Source organism: Equus quagga, chromosome 6 (genome assembly GCF_021613505.1).
Source record: "Equus quagga isolate Etosha38 chromosome 6, UCLA_HA_Equagga_1.0, whole genome shotgun sequence".
Taxonomy (NCBI): Eukaryota; Metazoa; Chordata; class Mammalia; order Perissodactyla; family Equidae; genus Equus; species Equus quagga.
This window is the reverse complement of record NC_060272.1, coordinates 67,459,448-67,473,009: the sequence shown is the minus strand read 5'-3', so window position 1 is coordinate 67,473,009 and position 13,562 is coordinate 67,459,448. Positions and strand designations below refer to the sequence as shown.

The window sequence follows — 13,562 nt, the reverse complement described above, 5'->3', positions numbered from 1 at the left end:
ATATAAAAGTGGAAGGCGTCCTTATTTGAAAGTCCCCCTTTAAAAGGATGTAGCCTGGAGGTGATTCTGCTTTTAAGAGATTACTTTTCCTCTACAGGGATATATACCACCATTTTTCCTCTTGAAAATTTACTGTTAGCTTCTTCAAAGAGTAGAGATAAATTTACAGCCAGCCTGGTTCTGAGAACAAAGTGAAAACTAAGCCCCTCATACAATTGCAGTATAGCATTAGAGCAATCTTAGATCTAAACTAGGCCAATCAAAGTTCCAAAATGAAGTAATAAAGAGAGAAAGAGAGGCAGTGTGTAGTACCAGTGCAGTAAATGGCTTCGTTAGGCTGAACTGCTCTGCTTTAAAAACTCTCCACACACTGAGTAACAGTCTTACAAATCAACGAGGAAGATAAACTTTACTAATTCACTTCTCCTGTCACTAGATGGTAGATACAATGATTCAATAACTGGTTTGTTGAAATGGTGACCTTGGATTCTTTGTCTTGTTGAATTTTTAAGGACACTCATATATATAGGTCATTGTATTACACCCACCGATTTTATGATATTTTCAGCATCATAAACCCAAATTCCTAACTTTATTTAAAACACTTTAAAGTTACAATGCGTGGTATTTTGCTTTCAAAGCAAACTGAAAACGTTCTGTTTGTGTAGAGTTGAATGTTTGTAAAAAAGAGACGTCTATTTAGTCTGACTTACATAAAAACCATTCTGAAGTTAATCCGAGTAATAGAAACTCTTCTCTTGGTCATAAAAAATATTTCTGACTTGTCGAGAAAGAGAAGCCATTGGCATTGGACTGAATATTGCCCAGTGAACCGAGGCTTTCTGGTGTGGGGAAGAAAAGCACGTGGGGCTTGTAGTCAGGAATTTTGAGTCCTGCTCCATCCATCTCTGGCTGTGAGAACCATTCACTCAGTTCTGGGTTAAATAAGGTGCAGGAATAATCCCTTGCCACTCTCCCAGAGTTGCTGTCTGTAAAAATGGATGTGCAAATGCTTTCTAAACGGCTAAGTCTCCTAAAAATGGAAGGTGTCTGTTTTTTTTTTCCTTACAAATTGATGTAAGATATTGTTTTAAAATTAAGTCACTGCAGGTCATAGGAAAACAATGCAAAACAAAGCTCCTATTAGAACTTATCTCTGAGCGCTTGTCCTCCCTCCCTACTCTCACTGGCACCTTCTCCATATTTACCTCATCTCCCCGTAATCTCAGTTACTCCAAGTCATGCTCTTGGCTGCAGACACTGAAATAGGCCATCTCTCCACCAACACCATAATCCAGGTTTTGCAGAGGCTGGTGACATTCGATGTTGAGCCCATGCTTGGATGGTCTCATTCCCCTTATCGTCACTATCATTTCTCCAAATCTTGATAAGGGCAGTCATATTCTCTTCCTTACTTGTCCCTCTGCCTAGAGAACCCTTGCCCTGTCCCTTTTAAGTGGTCAGTTCTCGCCACTCTTGTTAGCAAAGTTTGCAGCTTTCTAAACATCCACCTTCATAGATGAAGCCTTCTGCTCAAAGTCTCCCATGCTTTCAGTTGCACTGATTCACACCAGTAACTGCATAGCAGTTATTTTGGAAACATCATGTCATGATCACGTGTCATGAAATAAGGGTGTGATGGTTGTTTCTGTTGGATTTCTAGACTCTTAGAATTGAAAGAGAATTTACAAAGCATTCTTCATCCAATGCTTTGCCTTTACAGGCAGGGAAACTGAGGCCCAGACATGTGCAGAGAACTGCCCATATTGCATCACTAGCTAGGAACAGAATCCAGTTCTCCTCCTGCACAAGGCCCAAGTGATTGCTTCCTATTTACTCTGAAGTCTGTTGAAACAGAATAAAACGAAGTCACCACACCCCAGAAGCTCATTCCTTCTCTGTTCCCAACAAGAGTCAGCTGGGGAGAAGACACTGACCACAGGCAGCATCAGAGGCCAAAGACCAGGGCTTTCCCATGCTGATGACTTCTCAGGGACAGCAAGCTAGGATCCAGTGTGTGTACAATCCCTTCTAGGCCTGTAAGCTCCTAGGGAGACCTGAGTCTGATGACAGAGAAGCAGGTTCCTAACCAGCCAGGTCCTTGTAATATTCTCAAAGGCTACACAACTAATCTTTAGGGCTCCCAACAGACTTGCTCTCAAAGCAAATGTCCCAGAGGGCATCGCCATTCATAGACCTCTCCCGCCTGGGCTCCTGCTCACTCTGCTTTCAGCTCCACGGACTGAGATGCATTTTAAGAACTTCTTCCTCCTCTGTGTTCCCAGGATACTTAGTATTGCTATCACTGTGCTTCCTGCCTACACCGTAACTGACTCCAATTTACTGTCTTCCCTGCCACATTGTAGACTCCCTGGAGGGCAAGATCAAGTCTTGGACATCCTCTCTGTGTTCTCCACAGTTCATAGCACACAATAGGTACTCTACAAACATTGTGGCTTTTGAAATATGGGAAAGTACAACAGAGGTCACATTATTTCCCTCCTGAGCACCCAACCCCCAGTCTATCCTGCACACAGCTGACAGGTCAATTATCCCCAGGTTCGATTTATTTACAACTCCTCATAAAGTCCAATTTCTCGTCCTAACATTCACAATGTGCTTACAATAAAAATTTCCAGCGTCTAGTTTCTGTTATTACTCAAAGTGGTCTTGTGATATCAGCAGACTTGTTCCCCATTAGCGGACACTTGATTTTCTTGCACAGCATCCATTTACTCTGCTTATGGTTAATCATAGCTCAGTTTCTCTTTGGACATCCCCCACTCCTGTAATCTGTGGTTCCAGTGAAGGTGACCCTACCCCCATCTCTGAGAGTGGGACGGGGGTGGGCTTGTGTCCCAGGAGCAAAGCTACACCTACTGCATTCCCTAACACTCACAATTGGTTCAGGATGGGCACCCAGCTAATAAGACACAAGAAGACTTTGATGGGCCTTCACATTTGTACTGAATCCCAATTTTGAGAGGATGGTAGGCCTGGAGCTGCTTCCCACATCCTGGTACCATGTGAAGCTCCAGACTAAAGCCAGCACAGGGAGACAGAGTGGAGTGATGGAAAGAACCCAAGCCCTGACTGAGTGCTGAATCCATCCATCATTGAAGCCAGACCCAACCTTTGGACCTTTCAGATTACATACAACAATAAATTTCCTTTTTGCCTGAGCCAGTTTGGTCTGGGTTTTCTTCGCTTGCAATCAAAACTGTCCTAACTGACATATCTCTGAATGTACTTTAATCATTCTTACCTCTACATCTTGCCTCAGGGTGTACCAACCTGAATTACCTCCCCTCCTTTCCTGCCCACTGAAATTTATCTATTCTCCAAGATTTGATTAAATTTCACCTCTTGTATCACACTTTTTCTTTCTAAATTCCTCAGGCAAGTATTGTCTTGACCAAACTTTTGGCACTTATTGAACCTGGGCCTCCTATTATCTTTTCTGCACAAATTTCCCAAATACCATGCAAGCTCCTCTCTGGGAGAATCTGAAATGTCTTTGCATTTTCCAGAATGCCTAGCAGACTGTGGCACACATAATAGGGACATATTAAGTATTTCTTAGTTAATACAGAATTAAATTATTTTAGATGATTGTGTGCTTTGTGAATAACAAATAGAATCCAAAGCAACTTCATAATACAAACAGTAAGAGGTTAAAAGTATTATGAGTCAATATTTAAGAATGTGATTTATGTTTCAGATATGACCAAATGCTTACATCAGATAAAGTTAATATTCCCTTATACTCACATATTTATCTACTCAACAACCATTTATTGTGGTCTAATTTCTATCACAGTAAGCACTGTCATATTATGAGATCTTTAGAATTTTAATTGTGGCCATAAAATTAACTTGTCTCTAAAATCAGTGCAGTTCAAATTTTACAGTTGAATTCTGTAGCCCCACATGTAGTTCAGGACAGATGAATTCAGTAAAGAAATAGACAATATGCTATTATATAATTTTTTAAAGCTATTGCTATAAAAATGTATATAATCCAACCGATAATTTTCTCCCCAAATAGCCTTCAAAACATAACTTTTCCTCTGAGGTGCTGCATCACAAATTTAAATCCTGGGCCCTTTCAACCCTTCTGGAAAGGCTGCTTTCCTCTTTATCAATCACAAAAAATTCCCAGATATCGAGCAAATAGGATCTGTCCTCCTTAATGCCTGTCTTATGTAAGGAAGGCAGGCCTCGATGGTCCATTGAAACTTAAGACTTCCTAACAGATTTATTATTTTATTAGTTATTTTGCTCAAGGTTTGTAGCTCTGTTGGAACCGACTTGAATGGACTTGCAGTAGAATTCCCAAGTGTTTCTTCGGTAAGTTATCACTTCATTAAGAGCTCGTAAGAAGAATCTGAAACCTGCATTATCACATTTTGGTGCTAATTATCACAGGTTAGAAGTGAGTAAGAGATCTCTCGAGATTCTGCAGTTGACCAGTAGTAACCAAATACGAAGCTCTAATGCAGTTACTTAAAATATGTACCCGATAATGACTGCCATCCTGTGTCCTGGGCTATAACTAAATGACAAAGGACTGGGGGATCCTGGTAAACAGAACAAACAGTTGACCAAATAAAATGATATAGAGAAACTAATATAAACCTGTCCTACAGAAAGAAACCCTGCGTGTCCCTCCCTCAGACTGTAGGCCCCTGGTTATCACGGTGTCCTTAGGAGCTTCTAGGTCAAGTGTGAAAATTGAGGAACGGTAAAATAATGCCAGTTACCTCAGCAATTCAGGTGGCTGCACACACAGCAGTTGGAAATCTTAGAGGAATTAATGTCCTTCACGTTTTGGTGCCTGCCATAATGCCAGGCAGGCATAAATAAAAGACAGTGCTTGCCTAAAACCAAGGAAATGTATTCCAACAATAGATACAGCTAATGAATTTGGTCAGTGGCCTCTTCTGTTACAATGAAATGATACTATCCTCCTCCACATAGTACCAGGATATTGTAAATCTTTATTTCTGACATTAAGCTTGGAAATCAGCATAAATACATAGGACATATCCAGCTGGCATATCTATGCAACGTTAAAGAAAAAAATATAGAATGGAGGAGGAAGGTCAGGCACGAGTTGAGATTATGAATTGGAGCATGAGCTTTGTTTTTACTGGTCTGAGTCACCCACATCTCTGCAATGCTTGTCTGGTCTGGTAGCTTTAGCTTAACCCCCTTGGAAGCAGCAGTACGGGGAAGTCAGGAGAACTAGCTATTTGTCCTAGCTCAGCTAATTATGTGACCTTGGACACGTTTCCTAACCATGTCAAGCCCCAATTTCCCCATCCACAGACTGAAGGGGGGTACAGTGCATGATCCCTAGGGACACTTCCACCTATGAAATACTATGAATATTCTTAACATCGCCATCAATCTACTATAATGGGTTATGTTTTTCTCTTGGCAAACAATAGGCCTTACAGTCTATGGATCAAAAATATTTCTGTTCTGCAAGACATGCAGGACTTGCAAGAGATGCACCTCATTTAAGTTGTGAGGCACTGTTTTCTGTCACATCAGTAATTATTGGATTTAGTAACTGCATTTTTCAGAGGCAAACACTGACTGCTTTTCCTTTTTTGCTTTTCTTAATTTATTGCTAGCCATCACAAACAGTCTTCATTTCATTAATAAAAGAACATTATTGTGCATTTTGCCTTTTAGCCCATCCATTATTCATACCACCTAGGAGACTGAACCGAGGATGCAGCTGTTGGGGCATTAATCTCAGGAGCCCTTTCCTTCGCTCGCCCTCACTCTGTAGGGGCTGAGTTACGATTCACTTGCCACTTTAGAAATGTTTGGCTTGCTAGTAAAATTAAACTGACAAATCGATGGAAATATCCACCTCCTCATTTTATTTGGCTTACTGTCCTGCTTATTATGCTTCTGTTTTGTTTTGCTCTAATATCCTTTTAGGGTCTCGCCAGGAACTGCACAGTATCTGGATAGATGACATGGTATTTCCCTAAAATGAAGATGACCATTAAAACGGCAAAAAGAAGCTCCATGGAATGAAATTTAGCAGGCTTCTAAGCTACTTTCTAGCTGCAACTCTCTTAAACGTTGTTCCTCATTTCCCCAGGCAGAGCTGCTCCGTGCTTCTCCACCACCACTTCTTAATCAGAAGTCTGTCCCACTGATCTTGTTCTTAACAGAATCCCCACTTGGCCTAACCCTGCAATGGGTTTCTGATGACATCCCATCAGAGGGTTAAAATTTAAGCCACTTGCCGAGCTCAGGCTTCTAGAGGACAAAATTCATGTGCCTTCTCTGCCCTCCAGTTTTTGATTTTCTCACAGTAGAAGCCAAACCAAGCTGCCATGTTGTTTTTCCTTCACCATACTAGCAAACTAAAGAACAATCACAGGCCTAGTTTATCTTTAGAAAATCTATGAAAATTTAGAACTTACTAAGCAGGTAAGTTAGGGGGTAACTCATTTAATTACAAAAACAATTTTTTAGTGCTGTCAAAAGACTTACTCTTGGGTTGCTATAAATGGAATGCTATTCTTGAGCATCTCACATTTCATTGTCCAAACTTTAGTTTAGCCCAAACTCTTCAAAAGCACATTTATCCTCAAAACCAAGGTTCCTCTATATTAATGGTCCCTTCATAGCAAACTTCAATCATTTGTTCATTAATTTAACAAATATTTACTGAGGGCCTACTACGTGCCAGGCATTCCACTAGGTGGTAGAGAGACAGTTTTTTTTTTTTTTTTTTTTTTTTTAAGTTTTTTTTTTTTTTTTTTTTTTCTCCAAAGCCCCCCGGTACATAGTTGTGTGTTCTTCGTTGTGGGTTCTTCTAGTTGTGGCATGTGGGACGCTGCCTCAGCGTGGTCTGATGAGCAGTGCCATGTCCGCGCCCAGGATTCGAACTAACGAAACACTGGGCCGCCTGCAGCGGAGCGCGCGAACTTAACCACTCGGCCACGGGGCCAGCCCCTAGAGAGACAGTTTTTAACAAGCCCCACCATGTGTTAACTCAGAAACATGTTTCCCCTAGAAGAGGAGTTGAAAAACTTTTTCTGGAAAGGCCACATAATTAATATTTTAGGTTTTGCAGGCCACACAGTTCTTTGATACAACTATTCAGCTGAGCCACTGTAGGGCAAAAGTTGCCATAGGCAATTCGTAAATGAATGAGTGTGGCTGTGTTCCCATAAAACTCTACAAAAACAAGTCGAGGGCTAGATTTGGCCCACTGGTTGTCCTTTGCCAATCCCTGCCCTAGAGGATAACATTGTAAACTTATATTTCATCAGGATTTTTGGCTATCAACTACTTTAAGTAAAATTTAATGCCACAAATGCTCATGAATAATATAATATACAAGTTACTCAGTAGTTTACCCCAATGAGAGCATCAAAAAAGTTTATGGTTCTACTTTAATAACAGATGCTTCAATCTGGAGCGAGATCAGTTTCTCAAGAAAATCTGTCTCTAGTGTGAAATGGATGATCTTCTCTGGGAAGTGAGGGAACCCCGTGGAGCAATCTGTTCTGAGTTCCCCTTTGGGGCTGGTGTCTGTCAAGGCACCATTGCACAGGCAGCTCATTTAATCCTCACCACAGATTTGGAAGGTTGATAAAACTCTTCTCATGTTTACAGATGGGAAAATGGAAAATCAGAGAAGGAACATGTCATCTGCCCAAAGTCACACTGCAGGAAGTAGGACACGCTGGATCCCACACCAGGGCTTCCCAACACCAAAGCCACAAACTCTCCATGCACACTGCTGCCAATCTTTAAGCAAGTTCATTTCATCTCAATTTTCAAGATGTTTCATTTCCTAAGAGTGTCACATGTTCGACATGCATTTGAGAATTGTCTGACTTCAGCATATCAACATTTAGGCTCTTTCTTAATAGAATAAATAGTGTGTCAATACTTATGATTAAGTTCTTTGTGATATATTCTTTCTACACATTTACACCTAATAAAATCTATATCATATCAGTGAACATCACTAGGGAACACCTGGACTCAAAGTATGGCAGGAATGAATAGGTAAAAAAATGTGGATTTTTGTTTAAATCAAAAAAGGGGAAAGAGCTTCTGAAGCAAGGTCAAAATAAATATGATATTACAAAATTTTCGATCAGTACTGAATTCTCAAGAATCTCAGGAAAATGCATAAAATCTCACTTCAATTTAGGCCGAATCAGTAGGTCGTGGAATGCCATGGCAATTTCTCATTTCTAATAATAAGTACATTAAATTTTAAAAAGGCAAATATATGTTGTTGGGATCCTCTCTTAAGGGGCCTCTGCAAGTCAAATGAAATAAACTAAATCTGAAACAGCGAGCAACCTGTTTGACTTGGTAAAAGAACACAGCTGTCTCACTATTCCTGTGTTTCTCTCTATGGCCATTTGTGGAACTATAATACAAGGTATTGCCCACCTTTTGAGCCTCTTGGCCTAATAATTCACTTTTTAGCATCAAGGTGCAGCTGCAAAACCAAACTTCATACCTTCCCATTACTTTTCTCTGTAATCACAGTTTGGGTGGTTTAGAAGCTAAAATCTGTGTTTTTTCTGTATTAAATTTTCTGTTACAGAGGGATTCTCAGGACTGGATCGGGTAGGGCGGTTAATCCCTTGCTAGAGCAGAGGCATCTGCCCTTCCTTCCTGTGGGGTTCTGACACTGATCAGGGAGCACTTTCTCAATGGGCAGAGCAAAGCCAAGGCTACTTCTCACAAAGCAACTTGCAACTTGGCGTGTGTAGTCGGGCTGCTGGCTGGGGCCCTCCGCAGAGCCCCTCACACCAGGCTGGGGTTCCTCTCTGGCTTTCATAGGAACCGTTCTTTCAAACCTCTGCCAAGCAAGATGCATTTAACTGACCTCATTCCTTTTAACAACTGAGCATGACAGCATTTGATAGCTTTGCAAAGACTGCGGGCGGCTGCCACCGCTCTGCCTCATTACTCACTGTTTCAGGACGGTGCTCGAATCCAATATGCACATTTGAGTCACGTCATGCCTGGGAACTCAACCACCCTTTTGTCCTAGCTCACCTCCGCCTTTTATCTTATTTAGCATTTTTAGCTGACGTCTTGTTTTGATATTTGTTTTGTTTAACTGGGTTGCCCCGTTCTGGCTGTTGCCTGGTTCTGCGGGCAGAAGATGCAGGAATTCTTCTCCACGTGCTGTTGACCACAGCACCTGCCACAGTGACAGCTTCACTTGAGAAAGGCATAAATGGGTGTGACCACATCCCTTCTGGATAAGGACACATTTCCAGGAGGGGAAAAAGTAACGAGATGTAAATGTTTTCCAGCGGCTTGCAGTAGGGCCATGAGGGAGAGGCACAGCCCAGGCAGTGCCTTCCTGGGAGAGTGTCCCCCCCAGACTCTGAGTGACAGCAGAAAGGTCTCCCGGAAAAATGAGCCAAGCAGGATGCTGCTCCCCTGGCTACAGCTTGGAAGCAGCTCTCTGTTAAGAGGCAGGAGAATGAAGAAGAGAAAAAGGAAAATGGACCCCCACCATTTCTCTACCATCACCAAAAAGCCTATTAAGAGGGACATGCCAATTCTGGGCACCCCGAAGAGATGCTATTTCCAGCCTATGCCCTGATGTGGGCTGCCTTACAAAACGCAAGTGCGACTCCCAAGTGTTCTTAGAGTAGTGAAAACAGCCTTGAGGACTGGTAAACACAACAATTGGGAGCGTGGATGTTCGCCTGTAATGACTGTTTATGCTAGAAAGTTGGCTGCCACCGTGGTTAGACAAATGCTCCCACTTCCGCGGAGATAAAATGCAAGCATTTGCAATCAGCGAGGAGAGTGTGTTCGTCCGGGGCTAAATGGCATTATAAAACTTCCTAATTAAGCATATATGCCGATGAGTTTTTAGCATCATTTCTCCAATTTAGCTTTACATACTGGGTGCGCTGTTTAGTACAACATTAACTATAAACGTTGTTGTTACTGCCCCCAGCTGGAAAACAGAGCAGTTTATGTAGGGAAGAGAAAAGAGATTATCTCCCACCTGCTCCTGCCCATTATTCAGGGTTGTGTCATTTTATCTGCTGATGGGAACCATCACCAGGATTTTAGTCAAATGGCCTTTTTATACTTGGCTACGTTTATTAATTATTGTGTTTACTTGGTTTTTCGCTCCTACTCTTAATCTCACAAATTTAGTAACATCATTTTCTAGAGTCCTTTTTTGAAATTAGATTAATTTATATGTGTAATTTTTGTTATATAAACATGCACAACTGTAACTAGACATATTCGATGCCTATTTTTAATTGTATATTAACTTTACTCATATATGTTTGCTTAATATGCCCGAGGTTAGGAGGCATACAATTGAGAGAGGATGGAGCATGGTGTGATTCAATTTATATAAAGGACAAAACCAGGCAAAGCTAATTAATGTGGATAGACTCCGGGTCAGTGTTTACCCTTGAGGCTATGTGACCCTGCTGGGAGGGCTCTGGAGGGGGTGGTGGGGGGTCCGGGAGGGGGGTGGTGCCAGAAATGTTCTGTGCTTGATCTGGGTGCTGCCTACAGGGGTGTGTTCAGTTTGTGAAAATTTGTTGAGATGGGCACTCATGATATACGTGCTCCTCTGAATGTATATTATCTTTCAGTAAAAAAGTAAAAGATGGAAGGATCATCTTCCACAGAGAAAGTCAAAAAGAAGAGTCTGCCCAAAGGCAAATCATGACTGATTCACAACCCCCTTCCCCCAAAAAAGTTCATTCTTTCTATGTCTATAAAGCTAATTTACTTAGGTGAAAACAGAGGTTGCTGTGCATCTCCCGCAAGCGTATCCATCTAGAAGATAGCAATAGATTTCAATGTAAAACTGACTTTAAAATATCTGAATGAAGTTTGGGTATTTTCTTGCTTTAAACAGACTTAGACATTATCACGATCTTGGTATATTTGGACAATTTGTCAAAGGGTGTCCTTTCTGATTCCCTAAGTCTGCTGTTTCGAATGTCTAATTATTAGAAAAAATTAGAAGTAAAAACTGGGGGTTGAAATTACATATTACATATATTTTTTTCTTTTTCTTTTTTTTTTTCTTTAACAACTTAGTAGTCTAAGCCATGAAACCCCACCAGGCGGCCACTACATTTCTGCAGATAGCCTCCTTGATCCAGGGGAAACACATGTCAAACTCAGCAGACTTTTTTTTAGCAAAAGCTAAATGCGGAGCTTTACCTGGAGATCATTTCAGAAACATTAAGATGGAGGAGGAAAGTTCCCTAGGACTTCTCAGAGCTCATTTCTCAAATCATCAGAAACCATCCTGCCTGTGGATAACTTAAAGAGACACAAACAATGGCCCTTGAAGGAAATGCCAGGGCAGTTGACTGGAATAGAAAACGAATGGATAGCATTCTTAACCCAGTTTAAAAAAAATCAATACCTCCCATAGTCCCTTTTTCTTGAGCAGATAAACCAGCTAAGTAATCTGACAGTTACAAAATATTGAAAAATAAATTCATGCAATAGCTAGTACATAAAGGGATTTCCAGGGGGAGAGAAGTAACAATAAAACGGAAACAAAACAAAACAAAAAGGTGGAGAATTTGAAAACACAAGCTTACCAACACACACAATGCATTCTATAGCTCACTGTACTCGGAGGAGCTTCTACTGCTAACGTGTAGATGCATTGTTTCATCCATCTAATAAGGTCAAGGTCGGGCTTGATGACTTTAAAATGACAGTATATACTTCTATAGAACATATACTAAGGTACTGTTGTTCTTCCATTTGTCAAGGGACAGAAGAGCCCTAGAAATCATTGTTTTCATTAGCAACATCGGGAAAATGCTTTGGCATTAACACTAAATATACTGTCCTTTTAACTGTAAGGAAAATTGATACTGAGCATGTGCAATGGAAAGAAAGCTGGCAAATGTCAGTGTGAATAATGGGTGAAAAAAAGGAATGAGGGGGTGTGGCATCTCAATCAAGATTAAAATGAAACTGATAAAGCAGCATATGGACTGGATAACAAATCAAAAGCATGTTTATCCACTGAAGGAACTGGTTAATGGAGACTGCCAGCACGTTGCCATGGAAACACTGACTGTTGAGCTGCACCATCTCATACCTTATCCAATACATTCCTGGTTGTTGGTAGTAGTCCAAAGACCCTGATCTCTTGATGGTAAACCCGTGGTCCAGCTGAGCAGAGAGAAATGGGGGCAACTCAGTGGATCAACATTGTGCTAAAGAATTAAGACTCCAGACCAAGCTGTTCTTCATTGACTACATATGTATATAGAGTTACGATGCCTCTTCTGCAGGGTGACTAGCTAATATTCTAAATCTACACATTGAAAATAAAAAGGCAAGAAAAGACACTAATCCCTCATGAATATCTCAAAAGCTATTTTGTTAGGAAAAAATCTAATTTGTCAAACAAGCTTTTGAATGCACATTTAATAATGTCCCCTCAATTCCAAAAGATATAAACATCTCTTCTTATGCTATAGAAAGGAAAATGCTTTACAATTAAATAAAGTACTGAAAGCAGCTTTAGCCACCTAAGAGAAAGCAGATTGGACCCCCTGAAAATCTTACCCCATCAGGCTTAAATTTGAGGGCTCCATAAATATGAAATAAAAGATAAAAAGAATCAGAACCCCCATAAATCATAGCAATTTGGATTTCTTTCTTTAAGAGTTAATCTTCAAAAGCGGAGCTGTTCTTAAAGGTGAATCAATTGCATTTCTGAACTAAAAAGATATAGAATAAAACAGTAAATTTTCCCTATGAAAATACAGAAAATAAAATAAAATGAAAAATAGTTTTCACTTTGTATTAAAAATGCATATGTATAGTTAAGTGCTTACGATTAACAAAAGGTACAACAAATAGGAGACGGGATAAGTTCTCAAAGTTGTTCATCCTGGAATAAGATGTTAGCCTTTGGCTACCTAGGAATAAAAGATTCAACCCTGATTCTGAGAAACAAGCATCACGCTGTGTGCCCACTCGCCCGTTCTGCCCACGAGCAGAGGGAACTTGCACCCTTGTCTTTCTAGGGAGGCTCACGAGTGATCTCAGGAGTGGTACTGGAGGCACGCTGACGACAGCGTCTACTTCTCAATTCACAAAGGCATTTCAAAAATATGCCCGGGCCCCCGGCGTTTAAACTAAAAACTGATCGGAGGATTTGGTATTCCGATTATAAACTAGGCTGGGCCAGTGTGCACCGAACAGCAATGTGAGATTTCAACTTTTTAAAAATGTACATTTCATTTTATTTAGGAACATAATCGAAGTACACTTCCTGCTGGGAAGATGAAGGCCTGAGCTTCTGTTTCGGCCCACGAAGATGGTTGCTTAGTAACTAGTTCTCTATTGCCATCTACAGGCGAAGTGTCCCACAACATGGCATAGGGAAACGCACTAGTGTGAAGGGCTCTCTCACTCTAGAACTAAGCTTCCCAGAATCACAATTATTTGCACACTGATTAGTATGGATTTGCTCAATCAGACTGAAATGCTCTACTTGCATGAGAAAAATGCAAAAGAAGAAC

At 40.8% G+C, this 13,562-nt stretch overlaps 1 protein-coding gene across 3 annotated transcripts in view; it reads right to left on the bottom strand.

The window, feature by feature from the left end:
- The window catches only part of DCLK1 (doublecortin like kinase 1), a 320,917-nt gene that overhangs the window by 6,562 nt on the left and 300,793 nt on the right, over positions 1 to 13,562 (bottom strand). The gene's annotated exons all lie outside the window — the stretch shown is intronic.